The sequence below is a fragment of the Salmo trutta genome, unplaced genomic scaffold (assembly GCF_901001165.1).
Source record: "Salmo trutta unplaced genomic scaffold, fSalTru1.1, whole genome shotgun sequence".
Lineage (NCBI taxonomy): Eukaryota > Metazoa > Chordata > Actinopteri > Salmoniformes > Salmonidae > Salmo > Salmo trutta.
The window spans coordinates 488442-513150 of NW_021823412.1; the positions used below are offsets into that span (position 1 = coordinate 488442).

General features: G+C 41.6%; 1 long non-coding RNA gene across 1 annotated transcript; it reads right to left on the minus strand.

Annotated features, from left to right (window-relative positions):
• Window positions 1-11871: 11871 nt before the first annotated feature.
• On the minus strand, window positions 11872-21279 carry LOC115190828 (uncharacterized). Its single transcript, XR_003877427.1, has 2 exons — window positions 20769-21279; window positions 11872-11989 (listed from the first exon to the last, which is right to left on the minus strand). It is a non-coding gene; the product is annotated as an uncharacterized LOC115190828 (long non-coding RNA).
• Window positions 21280-24709: the final 3430 nt, after the last annotated feature.

Consider the following 24709-nt stretch of genomic DNA (forward strand, 5'->3'; position numbering starts at 1 on the left):
AGGACGGACGACGGATCCAGTCTAACAGACGGACGAAGATACCACCACGTATCCAATTTACCACCAGAGACATTGTTCCGAGTACAGGAAGATCTGTTGGCCAACCCGGCCAGCATCTACGACCAATCTACCGAAGCGCAGCTCAGAGTAAATATTTATTGCATATTCCTTTTCCAAATGGGCGGTAATTTAGAATGCATAAGATAATGTATTTACGATGGCATAGCTGCTGTTTCTCTGTTCCTAAATCTTCCCGCTCTTTCATTCAAGCCCAACCCCCTTTCCTTTGTGTTACCAGGTTCCGTCCACCGGGACGTTTTCTGTATGACATCATTGGTATTCTGTGTATTTGTAATTCTGTGTGATTAGTTAGGTATTTAGTAAATAAATAATTAAACCCAATTTTGTATTGCTGATTCAACTTGTTAGCCAGGGTTCGTGAAGATAACCAAGAATTTACAACTTTCATTATGAGACTGAAAATAAGTTAAGGGTTAATATTGACTGCTATCGATGTAAAATATTACTAAGTATTTTAAGAGTTTATTCGGAAGATAACAGCTCTATAAACGTTCTTCTGTGGTGCCCCGACTTTCTAGTTAATTACATTTACATGATTAGCTTAATCAGGTAATATTAATTACAGAGAAATCATTTTATAAGTTAGCATGTCATATCACTTAATCCGGCATAGCCAAAGACACGACAACATGATTAACACATGTTTAAAACATCCACATAATAACTAATACTGAAGATATTTAACTCACACTAGTGTCTGTATGTTGCAGAGTGGACTGGTTAGTCCAACACAGAGCAGCTCCACTCCTCTGTCTTCCAGGTCATTGTTGCTGAGGTCCAGTTCTCTCAGGGGGGAGTTTGGTGTCTGCAGAGCTGAGGCCAGAGTCTCACAGGATTTATATGTGAGATGACAGCCATCCAGTCTGAAGAGAGGAGATAATCTGTTATATGTACAAATCCTTCATTATAATGATAATATATACATCAACTCAATAACAGAACTTACAGTGCTCTCTTGCAGGTTTTCACTACCGGCAGCAACCTCTGATAACCTTCCTCTGATGTGTTGTATGTCTTCAGGTCAAACTCCTCCAGCACCTCCTCTGACATCAGAAACAGGTAGGCCAGGGCTGAACATTGGTCAGGTTTTAGTCTTGTTCCTGAAAGAGTTCCTGATCGCAGGGAGGTCTGCATGTCTTCAACTAGAGAGTTGGCACCAAGTTCATTCAGACAGTGGAACAAGTTGATGATCCTTTCTGGTGAGGATTCCTCCTCGATCTTGTCTGAAAGGTACCTGACTGTTCTCTCAACTGTTTCCTTATTGTTCTGTGTTGTACTTCCTGTCTGTGTCAGAAGGCCTCGTAACAGATGCTGATTGGACTCCAGTGAGAGGCCCAGAAGGAAGCGGAGGAACAGGTCCAGGTGTCCATTCTCACTCTTCAAGGCCTGGTCCACTGCTCTCCTGTGTAAGTCAGACAACTGGATTGACTCCTTCTCTTCATCACTAGTGGGGGAGAAAACATTTTCCTTCTTGTCCAGACATGATTCTAAAACATGCAGTGCTGCTAGAAACTCCTGAATGCTCAGATGCACAAAGCTGTAGACCTTCTCTTGGTACAGCCCAGATTCTTCTTTAAAGATCTCTGTACACAATGCTGAGTACTCTGATGCCTCTGTGACATCAAGGCCACACTCTCTCAGGTCCTCCTCATAGAAGATCAGGTTGCCCTTCTGCAGCTGTTGGAAAGCCAGCTTGGCCAGTTTCAGGATCATCTCTTTGTCTGACTGAGACAGGTCCTTTGGGTTTGTTTCTGTGGATGTGTTGTACTTCCTGTTCTTCACAATGATTTGGATGAGAATGAAGTGTGAGTACATCTGGGTCAGAGTTTTGGGGACTTCATCATTCTCTGCCTCTTTCAGCATCATCTCAAGGACAGTGGCTGATATCCAACAGAAGACTGGCATGTGGCACATGATGTGGAGGCTCCTTGATGTCTTCATGTGTTTGATGATTTCATTGGCCAGATTCTGATCTGGGATTTTCTTCCTGAAGTATTCCTCTTTCTGTGGATCATTGAACCCTCGTACCTCTGTCACCTGGTCAACACACACAGGAGGGATCTGATTGGCTGCTGCAGGTCGTGTGGTTATCCAGAGGAGAGCAGAGGGAAGCAGATTCCCCTCTATGAGGTTTGTCAGTAGCACGTCCACTGAGGTTGGCTTCGTGACATCACAGCACTTCTCATTGTTTTTGAAGTCTAGAGGAAGTCGACACTCATCCAGACCATCAAAAATGAAAACAGTTTTGGTTTCACCATCTTCAATGCTGTCAATCTCTTTCAGCTCTGGGAAGTAGTGGGAAAGAAGTTGCATCAGACTGTATTGGTCCTTTTTCAGGTTCAGATCACGGAAAGGAAGAGGAAACATGAAATGAACGTCCTGATTTGCTTTTCCCTCTGCCCAGTCAAGGAGGAACTTCTGCACAGAGACTGTTTTTCCAATGCCAGCGATTCCTTTTGTCAGCACAGTTCTGATAGGTTTGTCTTGTCCAGGTAAAGGCTTGAAGATGTCATTGCATTTGATTGGTGTCTCTTGTGTGGTTTGTTTCTTGGATGCCATCTCTATCTGTCTAACCTCATGTTCATTATTGAGCCCTCCACTTCCACCCTCTGTGATGTAGAGCTCTGTGTAGATGTCCTTTAACAGACTTTGGTTTCCATGGTGTCCAATTCCTTCAGATATGTGTTGATACTTGTGTTTCAGTTTAGCCTTAATGTCTTGATGGACTGTCAGCAGAGTTTCACCTGTAGGAAAACAATGAGATTGATATGAATACCATAAAACTAGAAGATTAACTTCTATGGGCAACGTGGGACGCCACCGTCCCACCCGCGGTACACACTATCAACAGCCAGTGAAATATCAGAGCGCCAAATTTGAAAACAACAAAATGTCATAATTCAAATTTCTCAAACATACAACTATTTTACACCATTTTATAGATAAACATCTCCTTAATCCAACCACGTTGTACGATTTCAAAAAGGCTTTACGGCGAAAGCATAAAGTTAGATTATGTTAGGACAGTACATAGACAAAACATTACACACAGCCATTTTTTATGCAAGAACAGGCGTCACCAAAAGCAGAAAACCAGCTAAAATTATGCACTAACTTTTGACAATCTTCATCAGATGACACTCCTAGGACATTATGTTAGACAATACATGCATTATTTGTTCTATCAAGTTCATATGTATATCCAAAAACAGCATTTTACAATGGAGGTGATGTTCAGAAAATATTTTGCCTCCAAAAATGCCGGTGAATCAGCACAAAGATCTACAAAAATACTCGTCATAAACGTTGATTAAATATTAAACTGTTATTCAAAGAATTATAGATTAACATCTCCTGAATGCAATCGCGCTGACAGATTTCAAAATAACTTTACTGGGAGAGCACACTTTGCAATAATCTGAGTATTGTGCTCAGAAAAAAACAGCAGGCAATTATAGACACCGGCCATCTTGGAGACTATAAATTCATATATAGCATTAGAAATATTCACTTACCTTTAATAATCTTCATCAGAAGGCACTTCCAGGAATCCCAGGTCCACAATAAATGTTGTTTTGTTCGATAAAGTTCATAATTTATGTCCAAATAACTCCATGTTGTTTGCGCGTTCAGTAGGCTACTCAAAATGTAGGGCGCGCGAGGGAAATGTGACGACGAAAGTCAAGAAAAAGTTCTATTTACATTCGTTCAAACATGTCAAACGTTGTATAGCATCAATCTTTAGGGCCTTGAGAACGTGAAACTTCAGTAATATTCCAACCGGACCCATGCATTGCCTTGAAAAACGTTTTGAAACAAAGTGGACTTCTCACATGAACTCAATGGATTTTCAGGGCACCTGCTTACCAGCGTTCTCCTTTGGTCTGTGTTTACCGCAAAAGGCTCAAACAACTTTCTAAGACTGTTGACATCTAGTGGAAGCCTTAGGAAGTGCTATTTGAGTCCTATGTGTGTGTCAGAAAGGCAAGGACTTAAGAAAACTACAGGAACCAGACTTTCATTTCCTCTAAGGATTTCTCTCAGGTTTTTGCCTGCCATATGAGTTCTGTTATACTCACAGACATCATTCAAACAGTTTTGGAAACTTTAGAGTGTTTTCTATCCAAATCTACTAATCATTTGCAAATATTTGACTCTGGGCCGGAGTATTAGGCCATTTACTCTGGGCACGATTTTCATCCAAAAGTGAAAATACTGCCCCCTAGCCCTAAAAGGTTTAGCTTTTGACAGTTAAAACTTATCAACATGATCTAATATTAATTTGATCAATAGAGAAAGATATAAAAGGTGTGTGTTGGTGTGGACGGGGGGGGATGTTGTAACTCCCAGTCTTACTTCTCATATCCAGAGGCCTGTGGGTGAACATTACAGCACCCTCGTTGCCAGTCCTCTCCATCGTCTCAACTGAATTCTGAACATTTTCATAGTCCAACTGGTAGTCAAAGCTTTTCATTTGTTGTTCAGACATTTTGTCATGTCTCAGAGGTTCCTGGCTGGATGAAGGTGACTCTGCTCTGGGCTTCTGGACACTTTCAACAAAACAGGGAGACAGATCACTTCATCAATAGAGCATCAATATCACATCAACAACTACATAGCTTAACTTAAGTACTAATGTATCTTAAAACTGAGTGGCTGCTGTTCTGAATCCTCTGGAAGCCTTTTCTAGATCGCAAAACAACAGAAGCTCCTACGTATGTATGTGATTCTGTACTTGACGTAGTCTCTGTTCGACTCATTCACTGCCCAGAAAACAGAGTACTCTGGTGATTTCAGTGATGAATGTTAAAAAATAAAGTTTGATTCAGATCTATGTCTACATACTGATAGTATTCTACAGATATAATATAATAGCATAACATTACTGGAAGACAAAAAACACCACATTTCTTATGAGATTTTAAGATGACTGTGCGAATGGTCAAATTTCTCATGCGCCCAAAACCCAACAGAGCACCACTAGACAAAATATGTGCTGTGATTGAATCAAAACACACGTATGCTGCAGGTTGTTAACACCATCTCCTCTAAAATTCACTCACTGTACTTCACTCAAAACAGCTGTCATGACGTTGCCCTCTTTGGGTACAGTGAGCACCATCCCCCCTCTCTCTATACTCCCTACACCAGGCTCTGTTAGGCAGGTCATATATTCCTGGAGGAGATTCTCTCCTCATGGCCAAAGTATAAGAGAGTTTTCATAGAAAGAACAAAAGGAATTTCTTCCACCTCACAGAACTTGAGAACCGAACAATATTCATGTTCTGGAGAATGTATAAAAGGTTGGTGACGTAGCCAGCTACGAACTGGTCAGTTTGGTACAATTTTGTGAAACTCATGAGAGACAATACAGCCACATTACCATAACCCTGTTTATACAAGAGTCTCAGTTATGAGGCTTACATCTAGTTGTTGTATAAAATGAATGAGTAAAGATGAAACTATTTGTGAAATTATGTAATGGGATTTTAGACTGTTTAATGAAGGAAACTCCAATTCTTTTTGGAGTTTAACTAAATCAGAGGCCCGCCCATGAGCGCAGACATTGAGCTGGCGTCATGGGACCGCCCCTTTCTGCTCCTCCGAATATAACCCTACCTTGGGATTTTATCTTCAGACCATGCTTTTCTCAATTACGAGAGGGTTAAGGTTTGAGTAGAGACAAGCTTACCTCAATTACGAGAGGGCTAAGGTTTGAGCCCATTTCTGAATTCTTAACCATACCACGTGGTTAAACTCTTAGACTATCTAACCGACAGAATAAGAACAAATCTTTGATACTAATTACTAGTCTGCAGCTAGGAATTCGATATCAGTGAACGCGAAGACCGACAACTGTCGAAACATCTATTCTATAACGACATTGCTGAATGTTACTCTGAACTATCCATCCTAACCACGGCAGAGAGAGAGAGGGCGGACAAACTCTCCAACAGAAACTAACTTTCCAACAGAGATCAGGACGACACACTGAGCGTAAATATATATATTGATTGCAATTATTCCCGAATGAGTGAGCGTTCATGTGCAAAGGGTTAGCATTTCAATTGTTATAATTATCAACTTTGTGGTGTCTTATCTCAGTGGACCCCCACTTCCCTTTTGTCCACCAAGCTGCGATGCCGGTTTAGCCCACATCCGCTATCATTTCCTTGTAACTATATCTACTGTTTCTTTGAGCATTTCTGTGATTTATTTAGTAAATAAATGATTTACTAACTAAGACAATTTATGTATGGATGACTCATAGTGAAGACTGGGTTCGTGCAGATAACCAACAATTTACGACATTCGGAATGAGACTAACGTGGGTTAAAGAATAATTAATTAATGAGAAGACTAATTGATCAGATATTAAAATATCTGAAAGTTATATTAGGAAAATGACAACTTTGTAATCTGAATTTTTTCCTTGGTGCCCCGACTTCCTAGTTAATTCCTAGAATATGTGGACAACTACAAATACCTAGGTGTCTGGTTAGACTAAACTCTCCTTCCAGACTCACATCAAACATCTCCAATCCAAAGTTAAATCAAGAATTGGCTTCCTATTTCGCAACAAAGCATCCTTCACTCATGCTGCCAAACATATCCTCGTAAAACTGACTATCCTACTGATCCTCGACTTCGGCGATGTCATTTACAAAATAGCCTCCAATACCCTACTCAACAAACTGGATGCAGTCTATCATAGTGCCATCCATTTTGTCACCAAAGCCCCATATACTACCCACCACTGCGACCTGTACGCTCTCGTTGGCTGGCCTTCGCTTCATAATCATCGCCAAACCCACTGGCTCCAGGTCATCTACAAGACCCTGCTAGGTAAAGTCCCCCCTTATCTCCGCTCACTGGTCACCATTGCAGCACCCACCTGTAGCACGCGCTCCAGCAGGTAAATCTCTCTGGTCACCCCCAAAGCCAATTCCTCCTTTGGCCGTCTCTCTTTCCAGTTCTCTGCTGCCAATGACTGGAACGAACTACAAAAATCTCTGAAGCTGGAAACACTTATCTCCCTCACTAGCTTTAAGCACCAGCTGTCAGAGCAGCTCACAGATCACTGCACCTGTACATAGCCCATCTATACTTTAGCCCAAACAATTACCTCTTCCCCTACTGTATTTATTTATTTTATTTTGCTCCTTTGCACCCCATTATTTACATTTACATTTACATGATATCCAGTGGAACAACCACTTTACAATAGTGCATCTAAATCTTTTGGGGGGGGGGGTTAGAAGGATTACTTTATCCTATCCCAGGTATTCCTTAAAGAGGTGGGGTTTCAGGTGTCTCCGGAAGGTGGTGATTGACTCCGCTGTCCTATTATCTCTATTTCTACTTTGCACTTTCTTCTACTACAAATCTACCATTCCAGTGTTTTACTTGCTATATTGTATTTACTTTGCCACCATGGCCTTTTTTGCCTTTACCTCCCTTATCTCACCTCATTTGCTCACATTGTACATAGCCTTATTTTTCTACTGTATTATTGACTGTATATTTGTTTTACTCCATGTGTAACTCTGTGTTGTTGTATGTTGTCGAACTGCTTTGCTTTATCTTGGCCAGGTCGCAATTGTACATGAGAACTTGTTCTCAACTTGCCAACCTGGTTAAATAAAGGTGAAATAAATAAATAAATAAATAAATAAAATGACATCTGCCTGATTAATCACGTACTAATAATTACAGAGAATTGATTTAATAAACTACAAATAAGTCTTCAGTTTAATGATGCCAAAGACACGACACAGCACTGTACAAAACTCAAGAACTGATTGAGATCAACTGGTTGGCATGCAGAGATGCTGCAGGGAAGAATTTTCATTAACGATTGAGAGTGAAAAAAGTTAATGGAGGTCGACCACAAACGTGTGTGTAAAGTAGAGGTTGAGAAACACATGGATGTAACCAGGCTTCCATAAAACCTTTTATGCCGGTAAAGTACATCTCGGATACAATTTCTAAAGACGGGCCTGATATGTCGGTAAACTCAAACTCACTAAATCTCAGGAAGTAGCTTGAAGAGGAATCATACTTGCAACCATGAATCTCAATGTGTGACCACAGAATTCAAAATAAAAACTCACAGGGTTTTGTAATCATTATTATCCCATAAAGATCAATCTTCCTCTTTTTTCCATAACAGGAATGTCATCATGTAGGTAGTCTACCTGCACCATAACAGGAATGTCATCATGTAGGTAGTCTACCTGCACCATAACAGGAATCTATTAATGTAGGTAGTCTACCTGCACCATAACAGGAATCTAGTAATGTAGGTAGTCTACCTGCACCATAACAGGAATCTATTAATGTAGGTAGTCTACCTGCACCATAACAGGAATCTATTAATGTAGGTAGTCTACCTGCACCATAACAGGAATCTATTAATGTAGGTAGTCTACCTGCACCATAACAGGAATCTATTAATGTAGGTAGTCTACCTGCACGATAACAGGAATGTCATCATGTAGGTAGTCTACCTGCACCATAACAGGAATCTATTAATGTAGGTAGTCTACCTGCACCATAACAGGAATCTATTAATGTAGGTAGTCTACCTGCACCATAACAGGAATGTCATCATGTAGGTAGTCTACCTGCACCATAACAGGAATCTATTAATGTAGGTAGTCTACCTGCACCATAACAGGAATATATTAATGTAGGTAGTCTACCTGCACCATAACAGGAATCTATTAATGTAGGTAGTCTACCTGCACCATAACAGGAATCTATTAATGTAGGTAGTCTACCTGTACCATAACAGGAATGTCATCATGTAGGTAGTCTACCTGCACCATAACAGGAATCTATTAATGTAGGTAGTCTACCTGCACCATAACAGGAATCTATTAATGTAGGTAGTCTACCTGCACCATAACAGGAATGTCATCATGTAGGTAGTCTACCTGCACCATAACAGGAATCTATTAATGTAGGTAGTCTACCTGCACCATAACAGGAATCTATTAATGTAGGTAGTCTACCTGCACCATACCAGGAATGTCATCGCGTAGGTAGTCTACCTGCACCATTACAGGAATCTATTAATGTAGGTAGTCTACCTGCACCATAACAGGAATGTCATCATGTAGGTAGTCTACCTGCACCATAACAGGAATCTATTCATGTAGGTAGTCTACCTGCACCATAACAGGAATGTCATCATGTAGGTAGTCTACCTGCACCATAACAGGAATCTATTAATGTAGGTAGTCTACCTGCACCATAACAGGAATCTATTAATGTAGGTAGTCTACCTGCACCATACCAGGAATGTCATCACGTAGGTAGTCTACCTGCACCATTACAGGAATCTATTAATGTAGGTAGTCTACCTGCACCATAACAGGAATGTCATCATGTAGGTAGTCTACCTGCACCATAACAGGAATGTCATCATGTAGGTAGTCTACCTGCACCATAACAGGAATGTCATCATGTAGGTACTCTACCTGCACCATAACAGGAATCTATTCATGTAGGTAGTCTACCTGCACCATAACAGGAATCTATTAATGTAGGTTGTCTACCTGCACCATAACAGGAATGTCATCATGTAGGTAGTCTACCTGCACCATAACAGGAATGTCATCATGTAGGTAGTCTACCTGCACCATAACAGGAATGTCATCATGTAGGTAGTCTACCTCCACCATAACAGGAATCTATTAATGTAGGTAGTCTACCTGCACCATAACAGGAATCTATTAATGTAGGTAGTCTACCTGCACCATAACAGGAATCTATTAATGTAGGTAGTCTACCTGCACCATAAGAGGAATCTATTAATGTAGGTAGTCTACCTGCACCATAACATGAATCTATTAATGTAGGTCAGTCTACCTGCACCATAACAGGAATGTCATCATGTAGGTAGTCTACCTGCACCATAACAGGAATGTCATCATGTAGGTAGTCTACCTGCACCATAACAGGAATCTATTAATGTAGGTAGTCTACCTGCACCATAACAGGAATATATTAATGTAGGTAGTCTACTTGCACCATAACAGGAATCTATTAATGTAGGTAGTCTACCTGCACCATAACAGGAATCTATTAATGTAGGTAGTCTACCTGCACCATAACAGGAATCTATTAATGTAGGTAGTCTACCTGCACCATAACAGGAATCTATTCATGTAGGTAGTCTACCTGCACCATAACAGGAATGTCATCATGTAGGTAGTCTACCTGCACAATAACAGGAATCTATTAATGTAGGTAGTCTACCTGCACCATAACAGGAATCTATTAATGTAGGTAGTCTACCTGCACCATAACAGGAATGTCATCATGTAGGTAGTCTACCTGCACCATAACAGGAATCTATTAATGTAGGTAGTCTACCTGCACCATAACAGGAATCTATTAATGTAGGTAGTCTACCTGCACAATAACAGGAATCTATTAATGTAGGTAGTCTACCTGCACCATAACAGGAATGTCATCATGTAGGTAGTCTACCTGCACCATAACAGGAATCTATTAATGTAGGTAGTCTACCTGCACCATAACAGGAATCTATTAATGTAGCTAGTCTACCTGCACCATAACAGGAATCTATTAATGTAGGTAGTCTACCTGCACCATAACAGGAATCTATTAATGTAGGTAGTCTACCTGCACCATAACAGGAATCTATTAATGTAGGTAGTCTACCTGCACCATAACAGGAATCTATTAATGTAGGTAGTCTACCTGCACCATTACAGGAATCTATTAATGTAGGTAGTCTACCTGCACCATAACAGGAATCTATTAATGTAGGTAGTCTACCTGCACCATAACAGGAATCTATTAATGTAGGTAGTCTACCTGCACCATAACAGGAATCTATTAATGTAGGTAGTCTACTTGCACCATAACAGGAATATATTAATGTAGGTAGTCTACCTGCACCATAAGAGGAATCTATTAATGTAGGTAGTCTACCTGCACCATAACAGGAATCTATTAATGTAGGTAGTCTACCTGCACCATAACAGGAATCTATTAATGTAGGTAGTCTACCTGCACCATAACAGGAATATATTAATGTAGGTAGTCTACCTGCACCATAACAGGAATCTATTAATGTAGGTAGTCTACCTGCACCATAACAGGAATGTAATCATGTAGGTAGTCTACCTGCACCATAACAGGAATCTATTAATGTAGGTAGTCTACCTGCACCATAATAGGAATGTCATCATGTAGGTAGTCTACCTGCACCATAACAGGAATCTATTAATGTAGGTAGTCTACCTGCACCATAACAGGAATGTCATCACGTTTCCCACATCCCTGGTGGGAAAATATTAATGTAATTTTTCTGCTGATTTTAGAATATTGACATTAAAATATGTTTCACCAGCTGGAAAGAAACCTAGCTTGTGTTTGCAGTTGGTCCTAGGATTTTTTAACTTAATGATATAGGCCTACATGTTATGTAATTTGGAAACACTTCTCTTAAAATGTGTTGTATATCTTTAAAATAACTATATTTACAATTGATCTCTTACCTCTTAGAACTGGTGTCTTGAGGCAGACTCTTTTTAGAGGGTGTGGCCCCCTCCTCTCTCTCAGAATACTTCATCTTAGAGGCAGTGGCCCCCTCCTCTCTCTCCCCAGAGAGACTCATTTTAGGGGCAGTGGTCTTCTCCTCTCTCTCCCCAGAGAGGCTCATTTTAGAGGCAGGTGTCTCCTCCTCTCTCTCCCCAGAGAGACTCATTTCAGAGACAGTGGTCCTCTCCTCTCTCTCCCCAGAGAGACTCATTTTAGATGCAGTGGTCTCCTCCTCTCTCTCCCCAGAGAGACTCATTTTGGAGGCAGTGGTCTCCTCCTCTCTCTCCCCAGAGAGACTCATTTTAGATGTCAGTCACAGCTCACTCAGCTACAATAAGAAATAACTGAACAGTCAATATTTCTGAACATTGTTGAAGTACCATTAACAATGACAAGACTTATAGTGTCCATGGTCACAGAGTTCCCACAACGACGTCACCTACTAAAAGGAAATTACCTCGATAACAGCATTTGTCAGTTAAATGTAACAACCAGGAGTTGGAACTGAAATTCTTTTCCAATTGTTTCGTTCTGAACAGAACCATTATTTTTTTCCGTTCCGTTCCACTGTTCAGACCAGCAAAATTAAGTTATGAACCGGTTTAAAACAAAACAAAAGTAACAGTTTATATCGTTCCTTTTTTAAAACCTCTGAAATCAACATTTATTTAGCTCGACATTAAATTACTTCACCAATCAGTGCTGATAGAGCAGCTTGCTATGGAGCGGGCAAGCTAATAAAATGCATTGGACAGTGTATGTCGCAAGATGCGACTGACATTTTGAGCGTGTAGAAAGAGTGAGAGGTTGGAGGAGGAGGCTTGGAGGAGGAGGCTTGGAGGAGGAGGCTTGGAGGAGGAGGCTTGGCATCTTGTTGTTACGACATGAATTATCTGAATTGCGTCTACAGAATTATACCTACTTTGGACCGGCGTCTATGAAGGAACTTTGAATGTTTTTTAACTTCAGAGTTGGCTTAACTAATGTTCGGCCAACGCTAGTTTGTTAGTTAGCTTGTGTGTGCAGAGACCCACCAAAATTAAAATAAAAACACGTCTTACCTTTTTGGAGTTAATAAATCCACTGTGAAACTTAATAACCATAGTATCCTTAACTAGCATTGGAAAAGTTAATACATTCTCCTGTAATGAATTATCTCTCCCTAATTTCTGAATCACGCTACAGTAGACTTTGCACACTGGCAAAGATGTTCAGCTGGCAGGCAGACACTGGAATACATTTCTGAGTGACAGAGTGAGGGTTTTTGTGTGACTGGAAAAAAAGATGCCCGGAACGCAAAATAATGTTATTAACTGGTTTCCACGCTTTTAAAATAACGGTTCTGTTCTGGAGCAGTATAGATTTAGTTCTGATTCTGTTCCTCGAAAAATGTTAATTATTATTCCCTGAACCGGTTCCAACCGTTGTTGGTAACAACAAAACACTATTTATAAAAAAGCAATATATGAATATCAGTGGCGGCTTCTGAGGGGAGAACGGCTCATAATAATGTCTGGAATGGAGTAAATTGAATGGTATCAAAAACAGGGGTTTTCATGTGTTTGATACCATTCACTCTATTCCATCCATTGCACTTCATTCCATTTATTATGAGCTGTCCTCCCCTCAGCAGCCTCCACTGATTCATATGGTTTTTGAACACTATAATTTGTTTACAAGCACAACTACCTTCCCGCTTGGTTATGAACACAACATAATGCCCGACGTCCACCAGATGCATATGAGGTTTTGTTTTGCCGGATGTCTAGCCAGCATTTTCCATACTTGACACACGTGTGGTTTGCTTTTCAACTCGCTAAAAGCTAGCTAGTTGGAGTCTGCGTGTACTTCCATTTGTACCATCGCATGGTAAAGCAACGCACAAATTGAAAATATTGAATGCATGCAGTACACAGAACACACCACAGTTTAGTGCGGCATCCCTAACGTAGCGTTGTGGAACACAAAGAGTTTGAAGCATCTGGTGGACGGGAGGCGAAAGGCAAGTACGTTCGATTGAGTTAGAGCTGGGGTGTTTTCATTAGTTCACAGTGCACACTGTAGAAAACCGTAGCAAAATGTTTAGCAACAGAAACAAGCGTTTCTATTAGACATATTCAGGTAGGTCGCTCTCCGTTTTGTTCCGTTTACTGAAAAGGCCTACACCCACTGCTTGAGTTCACTTGAGGTGCGATCAGATTATCTACTCCTGCACACTGGCTGGTGGGGTTTGCATTAAGACAATGGTGTGTGCTGACAATCATTGAACTCATTGGCTCACGTTAAATCAAGTGCACCTGAAGTGAGCAAAACGGACCACCGCCTTTCCGATCTGTGTAACCAGAAAGCATTCTCAATCTTTTGACATTTTATTTAGCCCTATATTTAACTACCAGTAGATCATTTTCCTTTTGTTGCATGTCACTTTTACTTGGTCGACGTGACGAGAGATACTTTTCTTAATTTACTGTCCATGGTCACAAACAATTAAGACAGCCCAATATGTCAGCTGACTCCATAACAACAGCTAGTCTACCTGGTTGGATCCCCTGACTCCATAACAACAGCTAGTCTACCTGGTTGGATCATCTGTCTCCATAACAACAGCTAGTCTACCTGGTTGGATCCCCTGACTCCATAACAACAGCTAGTCTACCTGGTTGGATCCCCTGACTCCATAACAACAGCTAGTCTACCTGGTTGGATCCCCTGACTCCATAACAACAGCTAGTCTACCTGGTTGGATCCCCTGACTCCATAACAACAGCTAGTCTACCTGGTTGGATCCCCTGACTCCATAACAACAGCTAGTCTACCTGGTTGGATCATCTGTCTCCATAACAACAGCTAGTCTACCTGGTTGGATCCCCTGACTCCATAACAACAGCTAGTCTACCTGGTTGGATCCCCTGACTCCATAACAACAGCTAGTCTACCTGGTTGGATCCCCTGACTCCATAACAACAGCTAGTCTACCTGATTGGATCCACTGACTCCATAACAACAGCTAGTCTACCTGGTTGGATCCTCTGACTCCATAACAACAGCTAGTCTACCTGGTTGGATCCCCTGACTCCATAACAACAGCTAGTCTACCTGGTTGGATCCCCTGACTCCATAACAACAGCTAGTCTACCTGGTTGGATCCCCTGATTCCATAACAACAGCTAGTCTACCTGGTTGGACCCCCTGACTCCATAACAACAGCTAGTCTACCTGGTTGGATCCCCTGACTCCATAACAACAGCTAGTCTACCTGGTTGGATCCCCTGACTCCAGAACAACAGCTAGTCTACCTGATTGGATCCCCTGACTCCATAACAACAGCTAGTCTACCTGATTGGATCCCCTGACTCCATAACAACACCTAGTCTACCTGGTTGGATCCCCTGACTCCATAACAACAGCTAGTCTACCTGGTTGGATCCCCTGACTCCATAACAACAGCTAGTCTACCTGGTTGGATCCCCTGACTCCATAACAACAGCTAGTCTACCTGGTTGGATCCCCTGACTCCATAACAACAGCTAGTCTACCTGGTTGGATCCCCTGACTCCATAACAACAGCTAGTCTACCTGGTTGGATCCCCTGACTCCATAACAACAGCTAGTCTACCTGGGGTTTACACACACAAACTAAAAAGACATTTCAGACAAACAGCTTTCCAGTTTAAATTAAAAGGCAATAGTAGGCATGTAAAAATGTAACAATTAGACATTACAGACAGTTAAAATAGCTGACAGGTATTTATTCCTAAATAATCCAACCCTTTAAGAGACTGCAGCATACACACCATTTTTCTTATTCTGGTTTAGAAATAGCCTACAAGGACTGCGTTTAGACAGACCAATCAGACTGGCTCTGAAAAAGATTGGATGTTAAAAAGATCTGATGTGATTGGTCAAAAGACCAATTAGTGGAAAACAATATCAGAATTGGGCTGCCTGTGTAAATGCAGCCAAGGTGAAACGAATGTATTTGTTATGCAGGAAAATGTCCAATGATGATAAGAACATTTGGTGTGTTTGGTTTAAAGCAAGTACGTTTAATTGGTTACAATATTGAACCTGAGCTTGGGTGTATTCATTAGTACACACTGTAGCCAACCATAGCAAAACGTAGCAAATACATTTCTATTTGACAAATTCAGGTAGGTCCCTCCCCGTTTTGTTCCATTTAGTCAATAGACCCATGCAGCGCTATTGCTGAATGTGCTTGAGTTCACTTGAGGTGGAATCAGTTTATGTTGCCCGGCGCACCGGGGTTTGAATTAAGAGGAAATGTGTTCTGACAATCATTGAACCCGGCTAAATTAAATCAAGTGCAGCGTCGTCACTAGTTACCGCAGCCACGAAGTCAATGAGGGAGTGTGATGATGCATATGCCGGATTGCAGGAAACCTCCAATCAGATGAGTGTGATGACGCATATGCCGACCGATTTGCAGGGGCAGACGAGAGACGTACATTTCCTGTATCCAGTGATCCATCATTGATCTGATTAACTATAAAAGAACCAACCGTTCTAAATGGTAATCGGATGTCTTGTTAAAATCATCTATCAAGCATATCATGATGTTTGCCCTTACTCATAGTTACTCGTCTTCACCCAAAATAGGTTTACTCCACAATAGCGGCATTGTTTTTAAAACGGCACGTTGACAAACAAATTGACACACCTTGATTTCAGTTTTTTTTTTTTTTATTCACAAGTAAATGTACACAGTTTCACCCGAAATTTTAAGTTTTGAAATAGGCTTACTGAAGATTAAAACTTCAACACTTTATTTGGCACTAACTATGGTAATTTATTCATTTTACATATTTAAAGATCTTGAGTTGAGAAAACATGTTTTTATTAAGTTGAACTCTTTGACAGAATGTTAAATTTAGGTGAAGTAAAAGTTACACTATTCAAAAGGTGGAACGACACGCTATCCTCCTCCATTCTGCCCTAGGGACCCTGACAACAAGGTACACAAATATCTATATATACACAAAAATATGTGGACACCCCTTCAAATTAGTCGATTCGGCTATTTCAGCCACACCTGTTGCTGACAGGTGTATAAAATCAAGCACACATTGATGCAATCTCCATAGACAAACATTAGCAGTAGAAACGCCTTACTGAAGAGCTCAGCGACCTTCAACATGGCACCATCATAGGATGCCACCTTTCCAACAAGTCAGTTCATCAAATTCCTGCCCTGCTAGAGCTGCTCCAGTCAACTGTAAGTGCTTCTATTGTGAAGTGGAAACGTCTAGGAGCAACAATGGCTCAGCCGCATAGGGGTAGGCCACACAAGCTCACAGAACAGGACTGCCTACGTGCTGAAGCACGTAAAAATCATCTGTCCTCGGTTGCAACACTCACTACCAAGTTCCAAACTTCCTCTGGAAACAACATCAGCACAATAACTGTTTGTGGGGAGCTTCATGAAATGAGTTTCAATGGCCGAGCAGCTGCACACAAGCCTAAGATCACCATGCGCAATACCAATCATCGGCTGGAGTGGTGTAAAGCTTGCCGCCATTGGACTCTGGAGCACTAAAAACGCGTTCCCTTTCCTGTCTCAGCATGACAGTGCCCCAGTTCCGTCGAGATCGGTGTGGAAGAACTTGAATGGCCTGCACAGAGCCCTGACCTCAACCCCATCAAACACCTTTGGGATGAATTTAAATGGCGACTGTGAGTCAGGCCTGATTGCCTAACATCAGTGCCCGACCTCACTAATGCTCGTGGCTGAATGGAAGCAAGTCCCCACAGCAATGTTCCAACATCTAGTGGAAAGCCCCAGAAGAGTGGAGGCTGTTACAGCAGCAAAGGGGGGACCAACTCCATATTAATGCCCATGATTTTGGAATGAGATGTTCAACGAGCAGTAGTGTATGGTCATGTAGTGTATCTCACGCCACACTGTGTTTGACACATAGCATTTCACATGTCCTCTGCATGTGGTCCATCCCTGCCTGTGAAAGAGTGTGATGATCTTTTGGTAGGGGGTGTCCATGGCCTTCTCACTTCCTCTTCCTTGGGAAAAACGTACTTACTTGCTTCTTCTCTTTCCCCTGGTGCAGTGGCAATTTTAGCATGTAAATCTTGGTGGGGCAAAAAAATATAAAAAGTGGGATGCATGCCAGCAAAGCCACAATACATTAATTGCATTATAATGGTAACAAACGGTACCCACAAGCTGTTAGGGCCTACATAAAGCTGTCCCAACAGCAGTCCCAACATCTTACCACTGCTACACCTGGCTATCAGCGGAGCCTTGTCTGGCAGCGAAACAGTATTACGTTCCCCAGTTTCTGTGTTGTTGTGTGTTTGTATGTGTGTGTTTCAGGATGGCTTCCTGGATTCCAAGCAGCTGATTGGTCGGCCCCATTGGAGATTGGAGCTCTGACCCCGCCCTCTCGTTCCATTGTGTTATTGACTGTACGTTTGTATATCCCATATGTGTTGTTGTTTTTGTCGCACTGCTTTGCTTTATCTTGGCCAGGTCGCAGTTGTAAATGTGAACTTGTTCTCAACTGACCTACCTGGTTAAATAAAGGTGAAGTAAATAAAAATGAAAGGGTTCACAGTGAAGCTGTTAAAACTAGGGCTCTATTGTTGGCTGACTGTCACGCCCTGACCTGAGAGAGCCGTTTATTTCTCCTTTTGGTTAGGTCAGGGTGTGATGTGGGGTGGGCATTCTATGTTGTCTATTTCTTTGTTTTGGCCGAGTATGGTTCCCAATCAGAGGCAGCTGTCTATCGTTGTCTCTGATTGGGAATCATACTTAGGCAGCCTTTTCCCACCTGTGTTTGTGGTTAGTTATTTTCTGTTTAGTTTCTGTCACCTGACAGAACTGTTCGCTTTTTGTTTTGTTACTTTGTTTGAGTGTTTTGTTGATCGAATAAAATCATGAACACTTTCCACGCTGCGCTTTGGTCCCATTCTATTCCCAACGAGAAGCGTCACACTGACATTAAGTCAGCACAATTGTAAAATGCATGCTCGTTGGCAATTAGGACCGGCTCTCTCCCTCACTAACTAGAGGTATCAGCTTTTAGAGAAGCTTACCGATCACTGCACCTGTACACAGCCCATCTGTAAATAGCCCACCGGTTTAAACCTGTTACTGTGTTGTGAGCCTGTCAATTATCTGTCATTACTGCGCTCCTCTTAGTCACATGTAGAATTCTGTTACAACACACACACACAAACCCACACACACACAACAGCAACTTACAGTAGTGATCTATTTCTCCCCTCTGTGTTGAGCTCTGCTCTCCATCCTGCTGTCTGGTGAACTGAAGGAAGAGTCGCGGTACAAAGTATTTCCATATACTGAAGGAAGCGTCGCAGTACAAAGTGTTTCCCTGAAACACCACCTCTCTGTAGGAACCAGTTGGTTTACTTTATATCACCCAATGACGCATGTGACTGACACTTCTCCCTTTTGCAGTCATTATTGATAGATTTTTTGTTTTGAGGGTGTGTGTGTGTGTGTGTGTGTGTGTGTGTGTGTGTGTGTGCGTGTGTGTGTGTGATAACATATATGGTTACTATGCAGTCTGATCACTATAATTGTATTTAATTTAATTAGACAATTTCAAATACCTAACAATGTTTCACCAGGCATTATGAACCAACAATGACAGAAGATACCACACACTAAACCATCAGAAGACTTGTTAGAGTTCTATCACAGTGCCATCCGTTTAGTCACTAAAGCCCCATATGCTACCCACCACTGTGACCTGTATGCTCTCGTTGGCTGGCCCTCGCTACATGTCCGTCGCCAAACCCACTGGCTCCAGGTCATCTATAAGTCTTTGCTAGGTAAAGCTCCGCCTTATCTCAGCTCACTGGTCACCATAGCAACACCCGTAGCACGCGCTCCAGCAGGTTTATTTCACTAGTCATCCCCAAAATCAACACTTCCTTTGTCCGCCTTTCCTTCCAGTTCTCTGCTGCCAATGACTGGAACGAATTGCAAAAATCACTGAAGCTGGAGACTTATATCTCCCTCATTAACTATAAGCATCAGCTGTCAGAGCAGCTTACCGATCATTGCACCTGTACACAGCCCATCTGTAAATAGCCCACCCAACTACCTCATCCCAATATTGTTATTTATTTTCTGCTCTTTTGCACCCCAGTATCTCTACTTGCACATCATCATCTGCACATCTATCACTCCAGTGTTAATGCTAAATTGTAATTATTTCGCCACTATGGCCTATTAATTGCCTTAACCTCCCTAATCTTACTACATTTTCACAAACTGTATATAGATTTTTCCATTGTATTATTGACTGTACGTTTGTATATCCCATATGTGTTGTTGTTTTTGTCGCACTGCTTTGCTTTATCTTGGCCAGGTCGCAGTTGTAAATGTGAACTTGTTCTCAACTGACCTACCTGGTTAAATAAAGGTGAAGTAAATAAAAATGAAAGGGTTCACAGTGAAGCTGTTAAAACTAGGGCTCTATTATTGGCTGACTGTCACGCCCTGACCTGAGAGAGCCGTTTATTTCTCCTTTTGGTTAGGTCAGGGTGTGATGTGGGGTGGGCATTCTATGTTGTCTATTTCTTTGTTTTGGCCGAGTATGGTTCCCAATCAGAGGCAACTGTCTATCGTTGTCTCTGATTGGGAATCATACTTAGGCAGCCTTTTCCCACCTGTGTTTGTGGTTAGTTATTTTCTGTTTAGTTTCTGTCACCTGACAGAACTGTTCGCTTTTTGTTTTGTTACTTTGTTTGAGTGTTTTGTTGATCGAATAAAATCATGAACACTTTCCACGCTGCGCTTTGGTCCCATTCTATTCCCAACGAGAAGCGTCACACTGACATTAAGTCAGCACAATTGTAAAATGCATGCTCGTTGGCAATTAGGACCGGCTCTCTCCCTCACTAACTAGAGGTATCAGCTTTTAGAGAAGCTTACCGATCACTGCACCTGTACACAGCCCATCTGTAAATAGCCCACCGGTTTAAACCTGTTACTGTGTTGTGAGCCTGTCAATTATCTGTCATTACTGCGCTCCTCTTAGTCACATGTAGAATTCTGTTACAACACACACACACAAACCCACACACACACAACAGCAACTTACAGTAGTGATCTATTTCTCCCCTCTGTGTTGAGCTCTGCTCTCCATCCTGCTGTCTGGTGAACTGAAGGAAGAGTCGCGGTACAAAGTATTTCCATATACTGAAGGAAGAGTCGCGGTACAAAGTATTTCCATATACTGAAGGAAGCGTCGCAGTACAAAGTGTTTCCCTGAAACACCACCTCTCTGTAGGAACCAGTTGGTTTACTTTATATAACCCAATGACGCATATTGCTATGTTTTATCTTGGCCAGGTCGCAGTTGTAAATGTGAACTTGTTCTCAACTGGCCTACCTGGTTAAATAAAGGTGAAGTAAATAAAAATGAAAGGGTTCACAGTGAAGCTGTTAATTAGGGCTCTATTGTTGGCTGACGTTAAGTCAGCACAATTGTCAAATGCATGCTTGTTGGCAATTATGACCGGCACTCTGTTATTTTCCAATCTGTGCGCCAGGATTGGTAATTTACCCGTTTTATATGAGCTCACCTGCACTGAGGTGGGAGGGGTGACAATATCTGAGGTAGGAGGGGTGACAATATCTGAGGTAGGAGGGGTGACAATATCTGAGGTAGGAGGGGTGACAATATCTGAGGTGGGAGGGGTGACAATATCTGAGGTGGGAGGGGTGACAATATCTGAGGTAGGAGGGGTGACAATATCTGAGGTGGGAGGGGTGACAATATCTGAGGTAGGAGGGGTGACAATATCTGAGGTGGGAGGGGTGACAATATCTGAGGTAGGAGGGGTGACAATATCTGAGGTGTGTCCTTAAAAACGTGCACCATATATCAATTTCAGGCGGCGCTGGGCTCGGGAGAGGCGATGGTGGTGACATGTGTCCTCCGAAACATGACCCGCCAAGCTGCCTACTTTTTAACACACTCCTCACTTTACCCGGAAGTCAGCCGTACCAATGTGTCGGAGGAAACAGGACATGGCTAGAAGGGATACAGCTTTTGTCAAATTAACGTCAAAATTTGAAATTTGTTGCATTTTAGCTAACCCAACCCTTTTCATAACCTTAACCTAATTCTCCTAACCTGCCATGTTAATTCTCCGAACCTGCTATGTTAATTCTCCGTACCTGCCATGTTAATTCTCCGTACCTGCCATGTTAATTCTCCTAACCTGCCATGTTAATTCTCCGTACCTGCCATGTTAATTCTCCTAACCTACTATGTTAATTCTCATAACCTGCCATGTTAATTCTCCTAACCTGCCATGTTAGTTCTCCTAACCTACTATGTTAATTCTCCGTACCTGCCATGTTAATTCTCCGTACCTGCCATGTTAATTCTCCTAATATGTTAATTCTCCTAAGCTACTATGTTAATTCTCCTAACCTGCCATGTTAATTCTCCGTACCTGCCATGTTAATTCTCCTAACCTACTATGTTAATTCTCCTAAGCTACTATGTTAATTCTCCTAACCTGCCATGTTAATTCTCCGTACCTGCCATGTTAATTCTCCTAATATGTTAATTCTCCTAAGCTACTATGTTAATTCTCCTAACCTGCCATGTTAATTCTCCGTACCTGCCATGTTAATTCTCCTAACCTACTATGTTAATTCTCCTAAGCTACTATGTTAATTCTCCTAACCTGCCATGTTAATTCTCCGTACCTGCCATGTTAATTCTCCTAATATGTTAATTCTCCTAACCTGCTATGAAAAGTAAAATGTGACATTCATTTGAGCCAAAAAAAAAACCCACCAGCACCTAACCCAGACAGCGCTGGGCCAATTGTGCACCGCCCTTTGGAGCTCCCAGCTACAACAGCCTTGGATCATACACCAAGCTGTAGTGACACCTCAGCACTGCATGCAGTGCCTTAGACCGCTGGGCCACTCAGGAGGCCTCTGTTGTGGCATGGATTTTGACAGAGGAATGGCAGCCTTTCCAGCCGTGACACACAGTACCCATATGCTCATGGAACAAGAGAGATGTGTTTTTCGTGCCAGTAAACCTGGTATTTAGAAACATAAAAACAAATGTTTTTTTACCATTTTGTTTCATTTGATTACAAACCAAGCACAGATTCCCCTTCTTTGTCTTGCCCAATGCAATTGCCAATTTACTCAAGACTATCGATAAAGGGTTTTGCTCGTGAGACCACTTTTAAAAATAAATCTTAATCACCAAAGCTGTATTAAAACATCAAGTTTGGGAGCATCAAAAAGGCTCAGGCAGGACAGAATTATGGCACCTATCAATATAACGCTTTGTCATCCCTACTGCCTCTGATCTGATGTATAGCATTTACTTTTACTTTGTACTTTTACTCAAGTATGAAACATGAGTACTTTTTCTACCACTGTACTTAAGTACATGTAAAACCAGATACTTTTAGACTTTTAATCAAGTAGTGTTTTACTGGGTAACTTACACTTTTACTTGAGACATTTTCTGTTAAGGTATCTTTACTTTTACTCAAGTATGACAATTGAGTACTTTTTCCACCACTGGTAATATTGGGATAAAAACTCTAAATGTAATACATTTCATCTCTGTATCTGACATGATACAGGTGTATTCTTTTATCTAAGCCCATAACCATGTGTGTAAGGTGTATACTTTTCATTCAAAGTAGATGTGTTAAGACTACCCAGAATCACTCTGTGTGAGCCTGATTCAGCCCACTGCAGTACAAGGTTAAAAAGCATATTGATGAGTTAGTTAAAAAGCTTAGAATAACAAAGGGCTTCTTCCATAGAAAAAGGTCCTGCCCAGTGGCGGACAGTGCCGTTTAAGATGAGGGAGGACAATTCCTTTTTTCATGAGCATGGCCTTATTTCTATTACAGCATGTTGGATGACTGTCATTTATATTCCATTCAGCCAGTTCAATATAACATCCATAGGTTTAGGTTACTGTCATTCATATTCCATTCACCCAGTTCAATGTAACATCCATAGGTTTAGGCTACTTCCAGTTCACACCGGTATAAACCTGTTATTGTGTGATGAGCCTGTCAATTATCTGCTGTTACTGACCTCCTCTTAGTCACATGTAGCATTCTGTTACAACACACACACACACACACACACACACACACACACACTGAGACTGGGGTGGCAGGTAGCTAGCTTAGTGGTTAGAGCGTTGGGCCAGTAACCGAAAGATTGCTGGCTTGAATCCCTGAGCTGACAAGGTAAAAATCTGTCGTTCTGCCCCTGAACAAGGTAGTTAACCCACTGTTCCCCTTTAAGCCGTCATTGTAAATAACAATTTGTTCTTAACTGACTTGCCTAGATAAAAAAAGTTTAAATAAAGGTTACACAAAAATGAAATAAGACACACCACACCCTCACAACAGCAACTTACAGTAGTAATCTATTTCTCCCCTCTGTGTTGATCTCTGCTCTCCATCCTGCTGTCTGGTGATTATCTGTCTGGTGAACTGAAGGGAGAGTACAAAGTATTTCCATATACTGAAGGAAGCGTCGCAGTACAAAGTGTTTCCCTGAAACACCACCTCTCTGTAGGAACCAGTTGGTTTACTTCATATAACCCAATGACGCATGTGACTGACACTTCTCCCTTTTGCAGTCATTATTGATAGATTTTTTGTTTTGAGGGTGTGTGTGTGTGTGTGTGTGTGTGTGTGTGTGTGTGTGCGTGTGTGTGTGTGATAACATATATGGTTACTATGCAGTCTGATCACTATAATTGTATTTAATTTAATTAGACAATTTCAAATACCTAACAATGTTTCACCAGGCATTATGAACCAACAATGACAGAAGATACCACACACTAAACCATCAGAAGACTTGTTAGAGTTCTATCACAGTGCCATCCGTTTAGTCACTAAAGCCCCATATGCTACCCACCACTGTGACCTGTATGCTCTCGTTGGCTGGCCCTCGCTACATGTCCGTCGCCAAACCCACTGGCTCCAGGTCATCTATAAGTCTTTGCTAGGTAAAGCTCCGCCTTAT